The sequence below is a fragment of the Aedes aegypti genome, chromosome 3 (assembly GCF_002204515.2).
Source record: "Aedes aegypti strain LVP_AGWG chromosome 3, AaegL5.0 Primary Assembly, whole genome shotgun sequence".
Taxonomy (NCBI): Eukaryota; Metazoa; Arthropoda; class Insecta; order Diptera; family Culicidae; genus Aedes; species Aedes aegypti.
The window spans coordinates 233,311,524-233,336,804 of record NC_035109.1 but is presented as its reverse complement, the minus strand read 5'-3'; positions in this window follow the sequence as shown (position 1 = coordinate 233,336,804).

The following is a 25,281-nucleotide window of genomic DNA, read 5'->3' as shown; positions in this document are numbered from 1 at the left end:
GGGTGTTGCATACCTCTAGGCGTTTAACGCTGTATGGAAATTTCTGACTTAGATTACAAAAATGGTCCTAGTTTGTAAAAATGGTTTTCGCTAAGAGATTTGAGACCGAATTCATGTTCTACTATAACTAGGCTATCATGGGTAAGTGACGAACTCATTATGACTTTATCAAATAGTGGTCGTAGAACAGATTGTTTGTAAGCGTTGCAAAAATGCTAAAATCTTGTAAATTTCTAATATTTGCATAAAAATCCTCAAATGCACTTGATTCCAACGAAAATACCTTTGACATGAAGTGTCATATTAATACTCTTCACTTTTGCATTCGTTTTTCTTAACTAATTGTCAGAAACTTCGTTATTTCGTTTTGTATTTTGGGGGTCTCGCACTATCAAAGTTACCCGCATTATCAAAGTTACCCCGTTTTACGGTACCGTAAAACGGGGTAAATTTGATAATTTTATCGAAACAAACTGCAATATTTACGCATTCTGTTTCAAAGAATTACAATTTATATTTTTAAAACAAGTACTGACATCCTAGCTAGCGATTGCAGTTGATAGATTTCCTAAAGATCTATTATGAATGTATATATTATTTTTCATGTAATCGAAAGTCGGTTTTCTATTTTGGGGTATAATGGAGTATAAATCGAACAAAATTGAATGAATTACGGAACATTTATAGGGCGTTGCATATCTCTAGGCGTTTAACGCTATATGGAAATTTCTGACATAGATTACAAAAATGTTTCCAGTTTGTAAAAATGGTTTTCGCTAAGAGATTTGAGACTGAATTCATGTTCTACTATAACTAGGCTGTCATGGATAAGTGACGAACTCATTATGACTTCATCAAATAGTGATCGTAGAACAGATTGTTTGTAAGCGTTGCAAAAATTACAAAATCTTAAAAAAATTTAATATTTGCGTATAAATCCTCAAATGCACTTAATTCCAACGAAAATAGCTTTGACATGAAGTGTCATACCAATACTCTTTACTTTTGCATTCGTTTTGCTTAACTGATTACCAGAAACTTCGTTATTTTATTTAATATGTTGTGGGTCTCGTACTATCAAAGTTACCCGCATTATCAAACATACCTCGTTTTACGGTACCGTAAAATGGGGTGAAGTTGATCACTTTTGAGCGATTCTGTTCTATAATTCCTAGTAGGACGCATGTATTCTCATCCAAATTTTTTCAAAACCTATACTGGTTGGATGTTTATCGAATTATACAAACGAAATTTTTATGAATTGTTATCATAACAACAAAAACATTTTTTAGAAATCAAAAAATGGAATTTTCGATTCCGGGGTGAAGTTTATCAATTACTGTGATACGTTTCCTAAAATAAAGAGACATGCTATTTATTTAATTTGTAATCACTGATCCCGAATCAAGTCTCAAAAATCTTACAACTTGTTGATAAATCGGTCAATTTTAGAATTTAATGTTGTGAAATCCAGAATACACCAAATAAAACGCCTAAAGGTATGCAATTTTCTTTTGAAATTAGCAACTCGCTCACAAAAAGTACATTTTTATCTCTGAAAATGATTTCTTATCTTCAATTCAAATATAAAACTGGGTTTATAGAACAAATAGGGAATGTACGAAACAGTTTATTTAAATGGTGTCTTTATATAGCCTTATCAATAGTCGAATGTTTAGGGTAGACCCTTCAACAGTTCATCGAACATTTCGTTAAAAATCTGTTTTTTCCATGGTATAACTATCTTGAACGACGAACCGAATTTAGAAACATCAAGAGTAGCTATCAGGTTTTACGATATGACATAACTTGTGATAATTGAAAACGGATAACAGCTCTCTTGGCATTTCATACATGTGGGTACGGGAATGATCAACTTCTCCTCTCTGATTAACTACACCCCGAGTTACGGTACCGTAAAAAGGAGTAACTTTGATAGTTTTTTCGAAGAAAACTTGAATATTAGTGCATGTGGTTTCAAAGAATTATAATTTATATTTTTAAAACAAGTACTGGCATCCTAACTATCGATTGCAGTTGATAGATTGCCAAAAGATTTATTCTGAATAGATATATAATTTTTCGAATAATATAAAGTCGATTTTCTGTTTTGGGGTAGCTTTGATAATGGAGTATAAATCGATCAAAATTGAATACATTACGGAACATTTATAAAGCGTTGTATACCTCTAGGCGTTTAATGCTATATGGAAATTTCTGACATAGATCACAAAAATGGTCCCAGTTAGTAAAAATGATTTTTTTTGAGAGATTTGAGACCATATTCAAGTTCTATTATAGCTAGGCTATCAAATATAAATGACGAACTATTCAAAACTATATCAAATAGTGATCGTACAACAGATTGTTTGTAAACTTTTCAAAAATGCTAAAATCTTATAAATTTTTAATATTTGCATATAAATCCTCAAATGTACTTGATTCCAACGAAAATAGCTTTGATATGAAGGGTAATACTAATACTCTTTAGTTTTGCATTCGTTTTGCTTAACTGATTAACAGAAACTTTGTTATTTCGTTTAGTGTGTTGTGGGTCTCGCACTATCAAAGTTACCCCGTTTTACGGTACCTTTATTCAACCCCAACGAAACGACCTCAAATTTATGGATCGAAATCATTGAAAATTTGAAACGTTTATACTTTTGGTCAAATCAAACCACTCTCCATTATGCTGTAACTAGATTAGGGGACGTTTTACGATTATGGTATGAAGCTGTTTGAGGAAAAATCGAAAATTGGCAAGATTTTAAGACAGTTGCTGAAAGGATTTCCAAATACACTCGATGAAGCAGATGTCCATTTCTGTTTGATAAATCGTTTGAGAAAACCAGATGAAGATTTCGAAAAGTACGTGTTCGTAATTATGGCGCTTGGTAAGACTGTAATCCTGAGTGAGCCAGCGCTGATCAAGTATGTAATTAATGGAATTCAAGATAATGAGCTGCGAGCAATGCTGTCTATGCAGAAATTTGATTCAGTATTGGAAATGAATTGTTGCCTCAAGAGATTGGAATTTTTGAATTGTATGAAAATGCCTGCCGTTATTTGAAAGCCGTCATCAGACAACCGCTGGATTAGCCACATTTGTAATCAATTTGGACATATTTCAAGAAATTGTACAAATTCCGCAACCAAATGTTCTCAATGTGGTCGACTCGGATACCTGTCGAAATTTTGCCGAGCTGGTACTTTGTTAGCGCAGACTTCTAAGAATATGAATACAGATTCATGAGAAATCAACCCTTTTGGAAAAGTATACACATCAAACTTTAGCCGTCAAGTTCCGGATGTTTCTCAAGAAAATTTTGCCAACCATTTTGAACATAATGTTAATTATCTAGGTAGTATAGTTAGGATATAATTAGTGAAGGATCATTTCACGTCGTTCATTAGATTTGACAATTACACAGCGTAACAAAAATGACATGTTTGCGTGTCTCAAGAACCAAATTATGTGTCTCTAGTAGATTTGGGGCTGCTGAATCTGATGCCGTTCTCAGAAATGTTCCAGCACGTCACAATTTTTAGCTACAGGTCGCCAAAGTTGTACAAAACACTGCTTTTATTAATGTTTACATGAAATTTAAAGTACAATTTATCATACTTTTTTGTAATCTAATCCACCAAACATGCAAAATAGAACTTGAACTTTCATTTCAGACATAATTTGATTGAAATTGCGCGATTAAATTTCGATTAAACCGATTTTTTCAACATGCTTGTCTCCATACAAAATTCTTCGTTTCTTCTATACGGCAAAATACAACAATTCTCTAAACCATCAAAAAATAACTTTTCCGTATCGAAAATAATACAAACTTTAATGATAAGTATTGTTATACACATAAAGTTTGAATTCAGTGGCAAATTAAGCCAATATATTACCTTAAAGGCTGGGAAACTTGCATGCAAGTTGGCTGAAATAGTCATTTTTTGCATTTTCAACAGTCAACATCTCAAAAACTGGACGTGCTATGATATTTCTGAAAACGGCAATGGATTCAGCAACCCTTAATTAAGTGAATAGCGGTATCTTGGTGCTAGAGACAAAAACGTGTTCGGCAGTGTTATTTCAAACCAGTTTTGACATTAACTGACACAGGAAGTTTAGTTAGGGCCTTATAGGTACCACCTTTATTTAAAATATCTTCATTTTCAAATGGTACAGAGGCTTGAACGATACAGTTGTTAGAATATTAGGTATGATTACTATGGAAATGATGATAAACAATATTGTTTTTAATTTGCAGTCGTTCCGGATGAGACCATGTACCCGGATTGTATTTTTGGACGCGATTTTATACATGAAAATGATGTCAAACTCACACATGAACGGGACTTACAATACAGAGGGAACCAACTTGTCGTAAGAACATATCTGAAAATTTCAATGAAGCTGAAGTTTTTCTTAATCAACTTTATTCTATGGAGGTAATCAATTCATCAACAAGTGTTAATGTAGTCGAAAATTTAGGTATAGGTGATTCAAAAATAATTCTCTAAGTCGTGAATCAGATTAAGTCTCTTTTTATGCATTATTATTCTAAAGCAGTTAAACCGTCAAAACCTGAAATTGTCCATGAAATGAATATAGAGCTTGATTGTAATAAATCTTTTCATTTTTCTGCAAGAAGGTTTTCCTTTTATCAGAAAAAGGAAATAGAAAATACCATTGACAAATTATTGAAGGAAGGCATAATTGTCGAAAGCAATTCTCCTTATGCTAGTAGAGTAGTTTTAGTAAAAAAGAGAGATGGATCATTCAGAATGTGCATAGATTACAGAGAACTGAATAACCGTCAAAGATCGTTACCCAACAAACATTTTGGTGGAACAAGAGTTGAACAAATCATACAAAGGCAGATTTTAGCTGAATAAACTGTTTTTCAGCTACTAATGTTACTTGAGTATCCAATTCCATTAATTGACGATCTTCTTGATCAGTTACGCGGAAAAAAAATATTTTACTAGTTTAGATTTGAAAAGTGGTTACCATCAATTAAGACTTTCTGAAAAATAAACGAAGTACACAGCCTTTATTACGCAGTCAATATGAGTATAAAAGAGTGCTTTTGGGTTATGTAATGCCCCAACAGCTTTTATGAGGTTCATACATCATGTTTTCAGTGAATTTATAAAGTCTGGCAAATTGATAATTTATTTTGATAGCAACAGATACTGCTGAAGAACATATGAGTTTTTTTTTAAACAGGTATTCGAAATTTTGAATAAACATTTACTTACTCTTCAATTAAGTAAATGTGCGTTTATTAAAACTGAAATTGAGTTTCCAGGCTATAAAATTTCAGAAAATGGAATTTGTCCTAGCGATCGTCATATTGAATGTATTAAAAAATTCCCTGTGCCAAAGAGTCAAGCAGAAGTTCATCGTTTTGTAGGATTAGCCAGTTATTTTCGGAGATTTATCCATCAATTTTCTTTAATTGCAAGTCCATTGTACAGTTTATTCAGAAAAAAAGATAAGTCTTTTAATTTTGGCGTCGATCAATTGAATTCATTTGAACAATTGAACCAAATCTGACGAGTGATCCTGTACTAAAAATATATAATCCATCAGCTCCAACAGAGCTTCACACAAATGCCAGTAGTCATGGTTTTGGTGGAGTGTTATAACAAAAACAATCAGATGGTCAATTTCATCCCGTAATGTATTTTAGTAAACGCACTACACTTGCAGAAACAAAGTTGCATTCATTTGAATTGGAAATATTGGCAGTTTATAATAGCATAAAGAGGTTTCAAATTTATTTGCAAGGAATTCATTTCAAACTAGTAACTGATTGTAATGCTCTCACAGATACGTTGAAAAAGAAAGATATTAATCCAAAAATTGCTAGATGGGAGATATTTCTTTCAGAATTCGATTTTGAGCCAATTCATAGATCTTCAAATAGCATGAAGCATGTCGATGCACTATCAAGAATAAACAGTATATATTTATAATAAATCTTCGAGCTGTTTAGTAGAATACCTATAAGTAGATGGAAAAACCGAATTTAGTACTATACCATTTAATTCCACTAGAGTTTGTATCCTTTGACCTCAACTGTAAGGCCGTCTTTTTTTTAGTATATATTTGCTAAACAATATTTGTAATGATTTTGAAAGATTGGTATGAACTACGCAATAGAATTGTTTATCGAGAATATAAGAGCAGATTACTATTTTATGCTCCAGATGACATAGTTAACCGTAATATTAAAGTATGTCATGATAATTTGGGACATTTTGGATGTGATAAACTATGTGAATTGATTATGAGATGCTATTGGTTTCCGAATATGAAAGAAAGGGTGATAACATATATAAAAAATGTCTCAAGTGCGTAATGTTTTCAAAAAAAAAAAAGTAAATACGACGGAAAATTACATAATATCGATAAAGGCAATACACCTTTGGAAATAATTCATATTGACCATTATGGCCCTTTAAATTTAAATTATTTAAGTTTATTCTTGGAATAGTAGACGGGTTTACCAAGTATATCAAATTATATCCTTGCAAAACAACAAATACTAGCGAAGTTTGGACATCTTCGGAATAATTTTTCAAATTATTCCATTCCAAAAAAAATAGTTTCGGATAGACGTTCATTAATTAACTCATTACGCGTGGTAAAGATGGACAAATTATGGGTGAGATTGTATGACATTTGCCAGAAAACCATTTGCCAGAATCAATTTGCCAGAATGATTTTTGCCAGAAAACCATTTCCCAGAATGTACCATTCGCCAGAAAGCCATTCCCCAGAATGGACCATTTGCCAGAAAACCATTCCCCAGAATCATTTTTTGTAATTCGTTTTCAACCTTGATATCAATTGATCGACATATTTGTGAAGATGCATCGAAGGCAGACCTCAAATTTTCAAGAGCGCAAATCTAGAGACCCATACAGCCATTCCAGCTGAAAATTTAATCGATTGGTCACCACCAGCGTGTGACCAATCGATTAAGTTTTCAGCTCAAACCGCTGGCTGGTTCTCGAGGTTTATGCTCTTGAAAATTTGAGGTTTGGCTTCGATGCATCTTCACCTCAAGCTTACCGAAATTTTCGATATTTGTCATTTTTGTATCTTGAATATACTCATATTGTTTGCACTTATAGCATGAAACATTGTGTGGTCAACTTTCACATTATTTACATCAAGAGGATTGGACTACTAGCACTGCACAGCTGCAGCGCAAAATTAATTAAAATTTAGCGTCACTTCTACAGTACTTCACTCGCATCGTAAATATTGCTCCAAATAATGTTTATATCTTTGTAATATTATAACAAGTATAAAACAACGCAACTGATCGATCTGTGTTATTTAGTCTATGTTGTTAAAATCCTTCGCATACAATTTTATGCAATTTTCACTACTTACATAGCTGGTCTGAGAACAAAAAAGCTGAAACGTTTGACACGAATTAGTTTAGTTGAATAATTTCAGAAATATGAATAGTGTATCTTTGCGGAAAAAAATTGCAAAACAACTAAGAAGAACAGCCTTTGAGTAAAAGAAGGGAAAATTATGTTTGAAATATGATCAGTTTAGCGCTAATAATCATTGGAACAATATAACTCAAATGACTACCCAATGTTCTTTCGGTCATATAGACGGATTTCACGCCAACTCGACAAAGGGATTGACAGCACCCCTTCAGAATTCAATGAAACTTTCTGGGTGTGAAGACTATGTGAAACTAAGATACTTTACATACTTTGTTTTTTCAAAATCGATCTAGACTGACATTTGGAAAGGTCAAAGTTTATTTTTACTTCTTTTATAAACCCGTGTAACTTGAAAACGGTAAGACCTACAAAAAAGTGTTGTATGGGGGACTGTCGTGAAATTTCCTGACGTTTTAGAAAAAAATATTGAAAAAATAAAAACACATTTTCTACACTGAAAAAAAAAATTCAAAACTTTAAAGTCGATTTAAAAAAAACGGCCATTTCAGATTTTGATCATCCAAAAAATTTCGTAATTAAATTTACTAAAAGTCGTCCATACATTGCAAATTGGGCATATTTTAGGGAAAAAAGTTTTTCTAACATCAAATTTTTTAAGTCCCAAAGTTTTTTTTTACTTTTTTTATAGACCCGTATAACTCGAAAACGGTATGATCTACAAAGAAGTGTTGTATGGGGGACTGTCGTGCAATTTCCTGACGTTTTAGAGAAAAATATTGAAAAAATAAAAACATTTTCTACACTGAAAAAAAAAATATTCAAAACTTTAAAGTCGATTTAAAAAAACGGCCATTTCAGATTTTGATCATCCTTAAGCAAAAAGTTTCGTAACTAAATTTACTAAAATTCGTCCATACATTGCAAATTGGGCATATTTAAGGGAAAAAAGTTTTTCTAACATCGAATTTTTTAAGTCCCAAAGTTTTTTTTTTACTTTTCTTATAAACCCGTATAACTCGAAAACGGTAAGACCTACAAAAAGTGTTGTATGGGGGACTGTTGTGAAATTTCCTGAAGTTTTAGAAAAAAATATTGAAAAAATAAAAACACATTTTCTACACTGAAAAAAAAAAAAGGTTTCAAAACTTTAAAGTCGATTTAAAAAAAAGGTTATTTCAGATTTTGATCATCTTTAAGCAAAAAGTTTCGTAATTAAATTTACTAAAATTCGTCCATACATTGCAAATTGGGCATATTTTAGGGAAAAAAAGTTTTTCTAACTTCGAATTTTTTAAGTCCAAAATGAATTTTTTATTTTTTTTTTTATTTCGCTTTAAATAGTCTAGTATGATCATATTTTCAGAAGATAAATGAGTTTTAATCACAAAATAGATTATTTTTGTTTTATTGGGAGTAGTTAAAAGAAATAAAACGGAATTATACAGTTTTTTAATTAAATTCAATTGATCTTAAATCGACTTTAAAATTTTGAATTTTTTTTTTCAGTGTAGAAAATGTGTTTTTATTTTTTCAATATTTTTCTCTAAAATGTCAGGAAATTTCACGACAGTCCCCCATACAACACTTTTTTGTAGGTCTTACCGTTTTCGAGTCATACAAGTTTATAAAAAAAGTAAAAAAAAACTTTGGGACTTAAGAAATTCGATGTTAGAAAAACTTTTTTCCCTAAAATATGCCCAATTTGGAATGTATGGACGACTATTAGTAAATTTAATTACGAAACTTTTTGCTTAAGGATGATCAAAATCTGATATGACCGTTTTTTTTTAAATGGACTTTAAAGTTTTGAATCTTTTTTTTTTTCAGTGTAGAAAATGTGTTTTTATTTTTTCAATATTTTTCTCTAAAACTTCAGGAAATTTCACGACAGTCCCCCATACAACACTTTTTTGTAGGTCTTACCGTTTTCGAGTTATACGGGTTTATAAAAAAAGTAAAAAAAAACTTTGACCCTTTCCAAATGTTGGTCTAGATCGATTTTGAAAAAACAAAGTATGCAAAGTATCTTAGTTTTACATACTTTCGACATCCAGAAAGTTTCATTGAATTCTGAAGGGGTGCTGCCAATCGCGTGTCGAGTTGGCGTGAAATTCGTCTATATTTAAATACATTATTCAGTCCTTGAAAATAACGTTAAATTGTTTGACTCTTAATAATAATTTGAACCGCATTATTTATTGTTTTAAAGTAGTTTTACAACATTTGCGACAGGCGGCCGGAAAACTCTTCAATCTTCAGTGTTTACCCTGATTGCTAGTTTTAGCTATCTGGAACCGGAGATATTTTGAAATTCTTAGCAGGACTGCTAAAAAAACACACATAGGTATATTGGTTTCTCATATTCTGTCGCTTGCTCTACGAAACAAGTCGGTTATGAAGATTAATGTATTCGGAATCACTCGAGTAATCTTCAATGAGAAATTAAATGAAGGTCATGGTAAATATGCCATTATTGAATCACTTTCAATTTAGTTTTTTTTTATTTGAGGACATATATTGACTGTCCATTTCCCGATATTTGCATTTTTTTACATAAATTCTTTTTTTATTTATTTAATTATTTATTAGTCAACGGGCTAAGTAAAGCCCCAATGATAAAACTTAAATTCTAATAGTACCGTTTTGATTCATATTACGGACACTTAAGGTCTCTTTGAAGTGTGAGCCACCTAAAAGCATAAAAATCAAATCAATGTATACGATTCCTCAGCGTTATCATGCTATCAGGACACTTACCTTTCGAATGTTAGTGGAAGATTTGAATTCCACAACTTCAATAAATTTAAATAAATAGAAAGGTGTGTCCTTTTCATGATTCTTATTCCGGACATCACCTCACTTTTGCTCCTTATTCCGGACGCTATGATTCAAATTCCGGACAGCTTGTAAAAAGCAAAGTTAGAAAAGTTGAATCGTAAAATAAACACTACCAGCCATTAGAAGAACGTCAAAACTAGTTGAGCATTGTAAATTTTCATGGATTGCTATGGAAAAATCATATTAAAACGAGTCTTCAAGTTGGGAACTTTTGAAGGGCAAATTTTGAAACATTTCAATTGAAACCTTTCCCATACAAAGTTGAGTGTCCGGAATTTGAAGCTGTCCGGAATTCGAATCAGAACGGTACACGTTTTTAAAACATTCAACAAATGAACATGTCAACACTAATAGCTTTCACAAATAATAACATACAAGAAAGGCCAAATTAAGAAGCACTTGAAAAAAACGAACTAAATCTCGTACGGAGCGAATGGCGGGACAAATTGAAGTCAAACAAAGTGGCAACTCTGTTGAATATTCGCTGCATGCCATTGATAGCACCGTGAGTGCTGTAGTTTGTTCGCTGAAGCGGCAGTCGCAGCATAGACCTGTTCCTGAGAGCACGAGGTTGAACATTTATGTTGATTTCATTCAAAATATACGGGCAATCAATGCGCCCCTGAAGTACGTCCGATAACAGTAACGCTCTTGCCGTATCTCGACGAACCGATAGTGACTCCAGATCGATCAATTGGCAACGACTTTGGTAGCTAGGCAGGCGAAAAGGATCTGACCAAGGTAATCGTCGCAGCGCATATCTCAAGAACCGTCGTTGAACAGACTCGATCCTTAAGACGCCGTTGTTGTAGTGGGGAGTCCAAACAACCGAACAGTATTCCAGGATGGAGCGAGATAGAGAACAGTACAAAGATTTCAGACAATAAATGTCCGTGAACTCCTTAGCTGTTCTGAAGATGAATCCAAGTACTCTGGAAGCTTTACCAACGGCGTAGTCCACATGTTGTTTGAACGATAGCTGTGTATCCAGGATCACTCCTAAATCCTTGACTTGGCTGACACGTTTGATTACTTCTCCTGACAATGTATAACTGTGCAATATGTGCTGCTTTTTGCGCGAAAACGAAATAACTGAGCACTTTGCCGGGTTCACTTCCATCCGATTTAGATTACACCAATCCGCAAAGGCATTCAGCTGTTGGTGGAGAAAGTAACAGTCGTCGATGGAACGAATACGGAGGTACAGTTTGAGGTCATCCGCGTACGATAATCGTGGTCCTTCAATTACCAGGTTCACATCATTGAAGTAGATCAGGAAGATCATTGGTCCCAAGTGACTACCTTGCGGGATTCCCGATGTAGCAGCAAACGAAGACGAATAACAGTCTCCTATGAGGACGGCTAGGTGTCGACCAGTGAGATACGATTGAAGCCATTGGAGAAAACAGCCATGTATCCCAAGCCGATCAAGTTTAGCGATAGCAACGTTATGATTCAGCTTATCGAAGGCTGCAGTCAAGTCTGTGTAAATTACATCGGTTTGAAAGCGTTTCGACATACTCTCGGTTATGTATGAAGTTAAACAGAGTAAATTGGTAGCTGTAGAGCGACCTGTCACGAATCCATGCTGATCGACGCTAATGTATGGTTTACAGTGAGCAAGTAACGGTTCCATCATAACGAGTTCAAACAGTTTTGCAACAGCGCAGAGCGAGGTAATACCACGATAGTTGCCAACATCATGCTTGTTGCCGCTCTTGTGAACAGGGAACATATGTGCGAGCTTCCATGTGGATGGAAATACTCCAAGGGTCAACGAAAGACGAAAAACATGAAGCAGTGGTGAAATTAAGTCACGCATGTGCGTTTTGAGAAATGACGATGGAACACCATCGGGTCCCGGATTATAAGACGTTTTCAGTTTCGAGGATGCTCTGATGATCATATCTTCGTTAATGTCTACGCTACTCAGGGTTTGGCCGAACTGTGGAACATTAGCGGCGGCGAGTGTGATATGTTCGTCGCTCAATTCATCATTGAAAACACTGGCGAATTTATCGGCGAATAGATTGCATATGTCCTGTGGTGAGGAGGCCACGTTTCCATTCAGCGACATACACGACGGCAGTCCAGCTTCACGTCGCTGTTCGTCAACATGCTTCCAAAATTGTTTACTTTTTACAGACATTTTCATTGACAGCAGTCCTATATTGATTTTTTTAGCTGTAATTATTTAAAATTGAGATGACATAACCTTGTTTACATTACTTCCATTCCTCCTGTTAACTGCAGGCAGAAACACACAGTACAATTATAAAGACTAGCCAATAATATAAAGAAGGGTAAATCTCCTATGAAGCATATAAGTCCTTGAATTAGTTAGCCCTAAAGAACAGCCTAATCTTTAAAGAAGGGAAAATCATTAATAGAATGTTGAAAATACAGTTGCCTCTAAGGGGTTGTCCATTAACAACGTGGTCAATTCTTTCGGATTTTTTACCTCCACGGGGTCTTTCGTCCATACAAAAATTTAAAAAGAATTGTTTGTACAGTCACCCCACAGTTATGGATCGGCTAAGGGTCATTTTTAAGAATAAAATATGACTACAAATCATGGTGACCTTGTACAAAACAAAATTACACGCCTAGCAATGCCGAATATGATTGTTTTCGAGAATTCATATAAAAAAAACGCGATTATTTACGAAAAAGTGTCGATTTCGATAGAAATTTAAAACGTTGTCCATCCCACAGATGTGGATCAGTGTATCAGGAGGGTCCCTAATATGGATCAAATCGACTCGTATTATGGATCAGAACACTACAAAAGCAATTTATCTGTGAACTAAACGTATGGTGTGTCAGTGAAAGTATACATTTCGGCGTTTCTTTTGGAATCGTCTTATCGTTGATTCATAACTGTGGTACGGGTATCAATGCCCCACAGTTATGAATCAACGATTCTATGAATACGGAAAACATTTTATTTCATACGGACGAATGAAATATGCTCGAAGATATTATGATTGATTGCAATGCTGTACAGATTTATGGTTCACGTAGATAAAATGTGCTCTGTGTAATTGCAACTCTATTTGATGAGATATTCACCATTTAAGCCAACTTTGATCCATATCTGTGTGCTATCCATAACTGTGCGGTGACTGTATCGTGGTCATTGGCCAGGCCCTTTTCCGTCCTCCCATAAATGATCACATGGTTAATGGACGACCCCTTGTAGCTTGTATAAAATTGATGACTATTTTAACTTAAAAAAACAGTTATTTCTCAGAAACTATGAAAACCTCGGAAATCTATTACACCTTCTTCTTCTTATCTTGTGTTACGTCCCAACTGGGACAAAGCCAAATCTCAGCTTTGTGTTCTTACGAGCACCTCCACAGTTATTAACTGAGAACTTTTATTGCCAATTGATCATTTTTGCATGTGTATAACGTATTGCCGATATGAATATGCTTTATGCAAGCATGTGAAACATTCACTCGAATATTGCATTTCTCTCGCTCACATCCACAAGCGGTCAAGAACGAGATTGCCGTATCTCCGACCAAGCTGAGTGTTTCAATTTCCAATGCGCTTTCTCCTTGTTCGCCGAGTGACAAGTTAGACAAAAACGGCAACAGAATGATTCACTACCGACTCCTTGTGCCGAAAGCATTCGATTGCTGTAGCGAATGATTTTTTACATTCCGATTCCGCACGAGTGGCATTCGTATTTGAGAGCTGAAGAGCGTTCACTGACTGGTAATACACAAGGCGAAATGTTTCAGTGAACGCAAAATCTGTACATTTCGCAGGAAGCTTTCAGTGATCGAATGGCGAAAGCGTTCTTTCGTGTCTCCAATTTAAGAGAGGATAGGTGCTCTCTCCGCTCCGTATATCTTTTCATTTTCGGTTTATCTCAATCGTTTACGATTCGTCGGGATTGCGCTCACCATAGTAGCGTTCGGCAGTCATTGAACATTCGGTGGCAGCAGATACTTTGCAGATATTTTATCGGTAGCGTTCGGGTGAGTGAGTGAATTTTCCCATGCTTGGCTCTATGCCCTGGGAAATCGAGAAAATTTTCAATCCAATAAAATCTTCGCCCGGTGGAATTCGAACTCACGTCCGTCAGCTTGCTGAATAGCTGCATGTTTACCCCTACAGCTATCTATATAATAAGTTTATGATATCATTATTAGTTTAAAACATTTTATCAAACAAAAAGCTTAAAAACTTACGTCACAATTATTTTGCATATAATTATGTATCGTACGCAGAAAATCATAATGATTCGAAAGATTTTACACACCTAAATATTGCTACACAAAGCAAAATAATGTAGTAATATTTTTTCTGAGAAATGGTCTTTCTGGGGAATGGTCCATTCTGGCAAATGGTTTTCTGGCAAATGATCCATTCTGGCAAATTGATTCTGGCAAACGGCTTTCTGGCAAATGTCATACAACCATGGGTGAAATTATGAAAAAAATCCACGTGCTCGGCTGGAATTTGAACCCAGGATTCTTGTATGCTAGACGAGCGCTTTACCAACTAAGCTACCGAGCCACTTGGTGTCCCAATAACTGAGTTGGTTACAAGTTTTAGAATTCAAATCCCTACAGAAAGGGGTCCACGTGATCTGTATGTATTGAAAATGGTAAGCTAATTCAAATCCCCATTCATTGAATCGCTGTAAAACTTCGATTGATCTCACGGAGTTCTCACAGACGAATCACGGAGTAGCAACTACGAATTGTACGGTTATCTATGCTCATGCTCAAGCTCAACGACCTTAAAGTTTTTCAGCAATTTTGAGCTCCATACGAATTGTATGGGAGCCAACTTCAAACTATTGTACCTTTCAAATTTCTGTTAGAATGTTTTGATTTTTTATTTTTTCAACGCTAATATAACTTGAAATCGATCAGAATTTCACATTGTCACATACACACCTTATTCAGCCGCGCGGTTATGGGCGTCAGTCAGTTAAGTTTGTATTATGACACGAAGCGTGGGCTCTATTCCCGCCCTAGTTAAGGGAAACTTTTCGTTGAACGGAAAATTCTTCATTAGGCTACTGGATTTTCCGTGTTGTCCGTTGCCCTAATGTTAGTGATTGTGCAGTCTTAGTTTATAAGACGGTGTAAATTGTCTTTACAATGATTCTGAAACTGATAACGTTAGATGAGGTATGCGTAGCAATATTTAAGTGGGGAAACTAATGGAAAATTGATCTACATTGTTGCTCAATCAGTTTGGCCCAAAGATGAGAAAAGAATTATGGCTTTCATAAACTCCAAAAAGCTTTTCCACAAAACTAGTTTATTGACCGATAACTCCACCAGTTCATTTCCGCGTATTTTATTACTATAGGAGGCAAGCGAATCAATCTAATTGTTAATTTCATCTCTTTCTTCACCTATGGCAGTTTTTGCACAGAAAAGAAACATCACCTTCACCTGACTCGCTGAGGTATTTTTTATATTGAATTATTTATAGCTTTGGCTATTAACGCGAGCTTAGTGATGTGCTGCATTTTTAATCGATTATGAAAGCTCAATTTTGCTCTTGCTTTGGGGAAGATATTACCGTCGAAGCAGCTAACTTTCCACCGAGATACACCCCTTTAGCCGGTCTGTTCGTTTTGGCTGGCGGATTTGAAAGTGAATTTTAACTGTACCCTTCTCGAGCCGGACGTGTATCACTGTGTAATATTGGATGGCCCAGTGAGAATTTTTGCAGACGCACACCTACAATTATCGACATTTCATTAATCGCACTCGAAGGGTGATGGGCAGCCGTTCCGGAATCATATAGCTACACTTTTTGAAATTGGTTCGGTTCGTTCATGCGCTGCAGCGTAAGTTCCTGTGCGATGCATGACTTAATCCACCGTGGACTATCCACAAGACCAAGCCAGACCCACGAACTAGGGGTATGCGATATGCAGTTTTTCCATATCGATGCGAAACGAAACTACACACGGAATTTCTAACACTGTGAGCAATAGCGAAATGAAAAAGTTTCGTACAGCGTAGAATAACGAGCTGTAGATATGAAATATGATCTAGCACGTTTTTTTTTAAACGAACTACATTCAAAATTTCTTCCGTTATTTATTTTATTGTATTATTTATTGTAACTTGGAGCTTTTCGTGCAGAGTTTGAATGTACGGTTACATATATTGTTTGAAAATATAGTTGCATTCATTATCTTCTGTATGGTCTGTGGAATCGATGAAATTTTCCTTAAGGTACGGTATAACATGGGCAGAATCAGATATCAACCCCTCTTAAATTTATTTTACCAAATTAGGATGATAGTGTTTTCTGTGAATGTGATGTTTGGAATGATAATAATAAAGAAATTAAAAAAAAGAGGATATTAACCCCACACATCTTCAATTGAATCTTGCCTTAGAGTAAAGCACTTGGTCTATGTGTGTACATAAACCAAGTGGGGTTTAACAGGAGGACAGGGTGTCTTTTCTTAGCCGAGTGGTTAGCGTCCGCGGGTACAAAGCAAAGCCATGCTTAAGGTGTCTGGGTTCGATTTCCGGTCGGTCCAGAATTTTTTCAAAATGTCAAAAATCTCAAAAAAGTCAAAAATATTGAAGGATACAAAAAAGATCCATTATTTTCTTTACCCGTGTCAGGTATTCAATGTTTTTAAAGTAAACCGGTAGAGCCAGAGGGCAATTGAAAAAACTTTTTTTTTGTTCCCTATTTATTTTTATCATCCTATTTATTTATTATCATTTCGTATCATCCAAGTAGTCTAGAACATAAAAAAAAAATACAGTCGATTCTCCACATCTGGATATCCTCCTTATCTCGATATCTCCATATCTCGATGTGTTTCTGGTGATTTTATATACCCAATTTTCTCTCCATATGTCGATATGACCATTGTCAAAGGTTACTAGACCAAATTTTTGGGATTCAAAACAAATTAGGAACGCGAAATGACGTCTCCTTGTTTATTATTTTTCTGGTAACGGAGAGGTTTGCAATCTAGTATTCATTAAACATTGGTTCTTTGTCTCGATCTCTCCTTATCTTGATGGTCCCTTCGATATCGAGATTTGGAGAGGCGACTATAATACCTATTTTGATCAGCATTATTTGATACCGTGATTTTCCGCGGAATTGCGTTCCCGCGATATTTCGCCGAATCATTCGAAACATCGCATACCCTTACCACGAACAACAGCAGAAAGAAACATCGCCAGCTCCCAGAAAGGCAGGAAACGGTTCATCGCATTGCTTCAACGGTTCGCTACTCTACCGAAAATCGTTTTTAATTGAAGAGCACATGCACCAGCAGGCAGCAGCTAGATCCGATCCCAAACTCCGCCGTGAAGTTGCCGTTAGCATCGAAGCAATAGCAGAGAGTGGAAAATAAAGGAAAAAATAGTTTCCACTCATATCTGGCATGGAGGAGAGCTTAGCTTACCGGGTGATTCCTCCCAAGTCGGTGGTGTTTTATTTATACATTGTGCTTGGTAATTAATTTAATTGATAAATACCATAAAGTCAAGCGAGCACAAGAGAAAGAGGGCTGCAAACATTAGATACCTAGGTGGAACTAAAAGAAAAAAGGAAAAAATCAATTCCAAATCGGCACAGATTGGGTAAAATCGTGGAAACCATGGTTGACTAATCTATGGGCAGTTTGTGACGTCAGTGTTCACTTCCGTTTATCATCTCTACAAGTGTGTTTTACATTTATCTACGAATCTTTTGCTGCGCTGTGGACAATTCATCATCGGACGACACTTTTTCAATTTTCCATACAAAATAATCAACTCTAGTAGGCAAGACATTACATTAATTTCTTATATCTAGGTGTTCTGTGTTATTAGACAACACTATCATCCTAATTTGGTAGAACAAATTTAAGATTTTATTAACAACATATAACACTTTATTTGCAGTAGCACTTCAGATTTTTTACAGGTTAGTTGATTTCGCCTGCTTATAAGAAAAAAAAAACAAACACGTTTTCAATTTTCTAAATCTAACTTAATCTAAATATATAACGCGTTAATCGTGGCAATAGAAGATTGTAACGATTGTAAGATCTTTGCCTGAAATTATTAATTATTTTATTTTACATTTGTTCCAATGCTTCATTATTGGATATTTTATGCAACTCATTGGTACTATACCAGGGAGGAAGCTTCAGAATCATTTTCACATTTTTATTTTGCATTCTCTGCAGAGCTTCTTTCCCGGTATTACAACAGCTAGTCCATATTGGTACAGCATACAACATGGCTGGCCTAAAAATTTGTTTGAATATCAAAAGTTTGTTCTTAAGACAAAGTTTTGATTTTCTATTAATAAGGGGATAGAGACATTTTACATATTTGTTACATTTGGTTTGATTGCCCTCAATGTGATTTTTGAAAGTTAAATTCTTATCTAGCATGAGCCCTAGATACTTAACTTCATCTGACCAATTTAATGGAACCCCTCTCATCGTGACATGTATACTTGAAGGTTTCAAATAAAGAGTTTTTGGTTTATGTGGGAAAAATATTAGTTGAGTTTTGGAAGCATTAGGAGAAATCTTCCATTTTTGCAAGTATGAAGGAAAAATATCCAAACTTTTTTGCAATCAACTACAGATGACACGCAGGCTTCGTCCTTTGGCGGAGAGGCCTGTGTCATCCGCAAACAAAGATTTTTGACATTTCTGAGGTAACTCAGGTAAGTCAGGTGTGAAAATATTACCAATTTATATATATATATATATATATATACAGTGGCGCAACCAAGGGGGGGTTTTGGGGGTCAAAACCCCCCCCAGAGCAGATTTTTTTTATAATAAATTTTAAATATATTTTTGAAACTCAACACCAAAGTCCACAAACACTGGACCAGTAAGTTGTATTGACAATTATGTTGTTTTGAGTTGTGGATCTCTAATTTAAAGACTTTTGAAGGAGTTAAAAACGTAGTTTACTAGCTTTTTCTGATAAATTAGCCACAGATTTTCCAAGAGAAGTTTGTATCAAACAAACATGCAAATATGTTTGTATATCTATACCGTTCAAAAAGCTATTTGATGCAAAATTCGATGCTTTGAAAAATCTTTTAGTTGGCTCAGCATTTGGTAAATTTCAAGATCTCCAGATAGCACGTGAATTTCCGGAGAAGCAATTCTTTAGTTTTAAGTATATGATTACAAATAAAAACCCTAGGAAAGATTATGGAAGATGGTGATTCCATTGCTAAGCTGAAAATTCGTCTACAATATGGAAATGCTTCAATATCTACAATGTTGATTTGCCCTCGACAAACTGCTAATGACAGTCGCAATGCTTATTACTGCGACTTGTACTTGGAAGATTCTGATAGTTGAAAAGTGTGTATAAAATGGGATTTCGGATGGACGGAGAAACTCGATTAAAAATCCAGATATTACTTACATAATCTTGTAATTCGCGGTTGGTAATAAAAGAACAAAGTAAACACATTTGACATTAGCAAAATACAGCCAAGTCGTTATAAAAATATGCATACAGTATTGGGTATTCATACAGGCCTGGTTGCCAGAGGTTGATCCTTTACAGTGTATGTGCGCGCATCCATATGTAGCTTGGATAAACTTTCGAACAAACTACGCGATATGTAATACGCATTTTGGAAAACTTCACCAGGTACAAAAGATTTCCTTTGAATAGAGTTGTAAATTTATATATAAATGTATGCCCAGAATGGAAGAGAAAAATTTAAGATTGCATCTGGTGTTATGTCCGAGACCACTTGAAAGGTTGGGGGGGGTTTTAAAAATAAATAAGGAACAAAAAAATAAAAATAGAAAAAAAGTTATTTTTTCGAATTTTTATTTTGAACGATAGTTGTTCAACTTTTTTCAATCGTCCTCTGGACCTTTATTTTACCTGTGTTTTACTTCGAAAATTAAAAAATCCCAACTGATGCCAAAAAATTGATGAATCTTTTTTTAATTTTCGGAGTTTTGAAGGGGGGGGTGACATAAAAGAAAATTAATTTTAAATTATTCAGCCCGAAAGTTTTTACACCCGCTTTATTTTACCAAAAACCCATAATCTTCAGCTTCACAAAACCCCCCCTAGAGCCAAATCCTGGTTGCGCTACTGCATATATATATATATATATATATATATATATATATATATATATACATATATATATATATATATATATATATATATATATATATATATATATATATATATATATATATATATATATATATATATATATATATATATATATATATATATATATATATATATATATATATATATATATATATATATATATATATATATATATAATATATATATATATATATATATATATATATATATATATATATATATATATATACTTACAATGTAAGTTGGAAAATTGAAATTATTTTAATTTTACAATCAAGTCTTCATGCCAAACACTGTCGGATGCTTTGTCTAAGGTCCAGAGCAAGACCAGCAAGACCTTCAGATTTGTTGGAATGGGTCAAATTTGTATGTCCATTGCGGAATCCGAACTGTTTATTGGCAAAAATTGAATTTTCGTTGATGTGGACCATCATTCTGTTCAAAATAACCTTTTCAAAAAGTTTGCTGATGGAAAAACAAACTGTTTGGACGATAGCTAGAAGCTTCTGAAGGATTTTTGTCTGGTTTTAAAATTGGTACAACCCTAGCATTTTTCCATTTGTCCGGAAAATATGCCAAATGAAAACATTTGTTAAATATATCAACTAAGAACGATAAGCTACCTTCTGGAAGTTGAGGAATGTAGACAAAATCATCGCCAGGAGCTTTCATATTTTTTGTTTTTTTTTTTAATAATTGTTCTCACTTCCTCCAAATCAGTCTCCCAGGAATTTTTGAAAACGTTCTCCTGGTTGAGAATATTTTCGAAGTCCTGAGTAACTTGATTTTCTATTGGACTAGTAAGTCCTAAATTAAAATTGAGCGCGCTCTCAAACTGCATAGCAAGTTTTTGAGCTTTTTCGCAATTAGTTAGTAATAATTTGTTTTCCTCTTTCAATGCCGGTATTCAGATAATTTCCAAAAGGGCTTAGAGCCAGGGTTCAATTGAGACATTTTATTTTCAATTTTTTTGTTTCTTAATTGGTCGGCGTTACGTCAGAGGGGAGCAAGTACAAAACTTGGGAAAATTGGATTATTCTCTCACTAGATGCGAAATTACCTTACCTCCGTTTCACTTTGTTCAGATTTGATGAATGCTATAAACTGCGAGAGGTATGCTTTTCAGGCTAGCTTTCTAATGAGTATTTCCACAGAGTTGCTTAATATCAATCATATCAGCTGATGGCTGATGCTCTAAAACTATCAATATCATTTGCGAGATATCAATATCACTTTGATTTGACAACCAACAGCAGTGATGCGACAGCGCACTCTAGATCATAATCAGTGCAGAATGAGTGATCACGTGGTCATAATCCATGCTATTATTGTTTTTCAGTGAACAACATATAGATTCAATCTATCGAAGCATTGTTAAAAATATTGTACTGATGAATTGCCATTTTATGTGCTTAATTTAAGGCTAAACTTAGCCCATCAGTGATATCCATAGTCGCAAACGACCGTTATCGTAACGGATATTATCTTTCTTCTGCTTGGCACAAGCCTCAACGACTCTCTTGCGCGAAGGGCAAGCCCAAAAATTGGACTTATTATTGGCCCCGAAATTCGAGCATATAAACTTGGTGGTATCTTCCTTCGCTGGACAGACGTCCTTAGCGTGAGAAAAACCTCCGCAAATCATGCATTTAGCATCCATGCGACAATTTTTTGTATCATGATCCCACTTTTGGCACCGACGGCACTGAGTGGGGTTTTGGTAATTTCCTCCAGGTGTCGAGAAATGTTCCCATGTCACACGGACATCGAACAAAAGTTTTGTTTTTTCTAAGCTTTAATATTATTTAGTTCTCTTTTGTTAAAGTGAATTTAATAATATTCATGAGAAAGCCCTTTCCGAACAATGCCGAACAATGTTCTCTTTTTCATAATGATTACTTGGACTGGGGAAAATCCAAGTAAATCATTTATTCCATTTTCGATCTCTTCAGGTGACTTATAGTCACTTGAGAGACCTTTCAATACAACTTTGAACAAAGGTTCAGTTTTGTCGTCATAAGTAAAAAAATTGTGCTTCTTCTTTTCAAGATGTTTGAGAAGAAGTTCGCGATCTTTAAGAGTTTCTGTCAAAACGCGACAGTTTCCTTTCTTTGGAAGGAAACCTTGATTCCCCCAATGGAGTTCAAGATCTTCTGCCTAAATCCCCCAAATTCAGAACAACTGACCACGATAGGTGGCACTCTTTGCTTCCTTACTTGAATCAAAGAGCCTGGGCTAGAGACTGCTTCGATTTGGTGTTCGGAAAATTTGTCTGGATATCGAACTGATGACTCATTTCGATACAATTATCAACATTATTCATTTCACCCTTGGAAGAAAGTTCGCATTCCGGAGAAACGTCCTTTCTTCTTGCCACCTTTAGTGACAGTTTTAAATCCCACTTTTTTGGAAGGAAGTTGTGAATGTAAAGATTCACCCTTCCTTTTGTTTGTTGTTGCAACCGTGTTTAGTGAATAAATGAAAGAAGACGTGACCTTCGAGAGGTTTTTTCCCAAGACGGTGTCCAAGAAGGATTACCACCGCTAGCTTTCGTCAACGGGTCCAACGAAAAATCGAAGGCACGGATCCAAACAAGGATCGTAAAGGGATCAATAGTAGAAGAAATAGTACTGAAAAGTACTGTTTTAGCAGCACTGAAAAGTACCGTTTTTTTATTTTAGCACTGAAAAGCACTGTTTTTGTTGCACTGAAAAGTACTGTTTTATTGATTTAGGTAGTTTTTAAGAAAACTTCCAAGAGCAGAGAGAATTCGTGTACGCACAGCACGAAGGTACGATGCGCACTGCTCGATTTTCCGGATGATTCGATTATCCTCTCAATATATTTTGTTGTGATGTTATAAACTGTTAGACAAAATACAATTTTTGGATGGATCAGAGACGCGTCTACATGGGTCTTGAAGGGCAAGAAAAGTGTTAAAAGAGGACGTTTTCAAATGATTTGCAGCACCCTTGGATTATTTTTTAACAAAGTCTGAAAATTCTGCATTTTTGATCACACAAAGTATAATAAGCAAAATAACAATATCTTTTCAAATTCAAATTTCAAAACCATTGAATTCGTCAAATCAATATTGTTTAACACTGGATGACTTTAGGGAAACGTGCTCAATTTCAGAAGAATATTGGCATCAATTTAATATATGAATTTGGAATGTAAACGATCATTTAACAAACATGTGAGGATGTGCATCATATAAATACTACGTTTTTTCTATTTCACACATCTGATTCATTATATAATAATTAATATAGGTTTAAGTAGACGTTTGATTAGGACTTGATTCTTTGCTCCATTAGATAAAGAAATAAGCAATTCAATACGGTAACGTTTTTCAATGATAAGGATACGACTACGGAAAATTGATGTATCTGTTTTGTTTACATGATCTGGTTGGTCTAAACAAATCTCAGCAGTAAGGGGTCGTCCATAAATGACGTAGCTTTTTAGGGGGGAGGGGGGTCTTCACGAATTTGTGACGATGTGTGACGAGGGGGAGGGAGGGGTCCTAGCTAGTGGACGTAGCATTCTAAATCACTTTGGTAAAATAAGAGGCGCTGAAAAATGACATACAATTATTTTTTATCAAACTTGTTTTTTTTACCTATAAAGTTGGGTTACTAAATGACGATTCAGCTTCATAACATTCATATGACAAGATTGAAGAAAATCTAAGAAATTTTAAATTTTCTTGATAAATGCCATCAACTTACTTTTACTTTTGCTGGCTCTACGTCCTTCAAGACATGACCTGCGCCACAATGTTTCGCCAACTAACTCGGTCCATGGCTGCTATGATGAAATGCGATCAAACAAATTTCTTTAAAGCTTCAAATAATCATGTAAACATTATATTTTATTTATGTCCTTATAAATTAATTTATAAATAAACAAATTAAAAGTTAAATAAATTAATTCAAAATCAATGCTTTAACGACTTGGATCACTTTGTTATTGTTTTATTCAGATTTTCTGGCAAAGCTTTAAGAAACATATGTTCGTTCTTGCTAATATAACATTAAAACAAGATATTTATTCCGTGATTTTTGCTTTCAATGTTGCAGAAGATCTTCACCCTATCAACTCATCAATTTGTTTTGATCAATCAATAATCAATAATCTTGATGAAATAGCCTGGACAATAGATTCGAGTGTTATCGAAATTGTTCTATCATTCAATTTTCTTAAAAACTCGGTAATTTGAAGAAAGATTAGTTTCATTATATAATTGTTTCATATAGGTTGTGCAAGATTATTTCAGTATGGGGAACGATAATGAAGTTTAGCTGACATATTAATAAAGATGAATAATTTGTACAATAATCGCTAAGCTTCCAAATATTATAAGTGTAATATTTTATATATCTGGCCACTGATTGCTGAATCGAATTGCATTTGGATAATAATGATGAATATCCATTTCAAATTAAGATGTTTCAATAATGTTGATCATTTTCATTACAATCTATTTCCTAACAAAGAATAATTTAAAAACAATCTATTTTATTCGTTATGTTAGGTTCATCAAACCAATTAGAGATTCTTTTTTTTTCTACATTTTCAGTTGTAAACTAGTTTTTTGTGGTAACAACAGCAAAAGTAGTACAATTCAGCCAACATCTTTAGTTTATTCAAAACTATTTTGCAAATTACTCTTGAGCGCTACTGTATATCAAACAATTATCCGTTAGATTATCCTTACGTTTCAGTCAGTAATTAATATCAAACTTTGTATTGAACTTCTGAATTCCAATTTTTTGTTTTGACCCAATTGTTAAGGAAAACAAATTAATAAATGATAGGTGGGGGGGGGGTGTTGCTTGATATGCTACGTATTTTCCAAGGGGGGGGGGGGGTA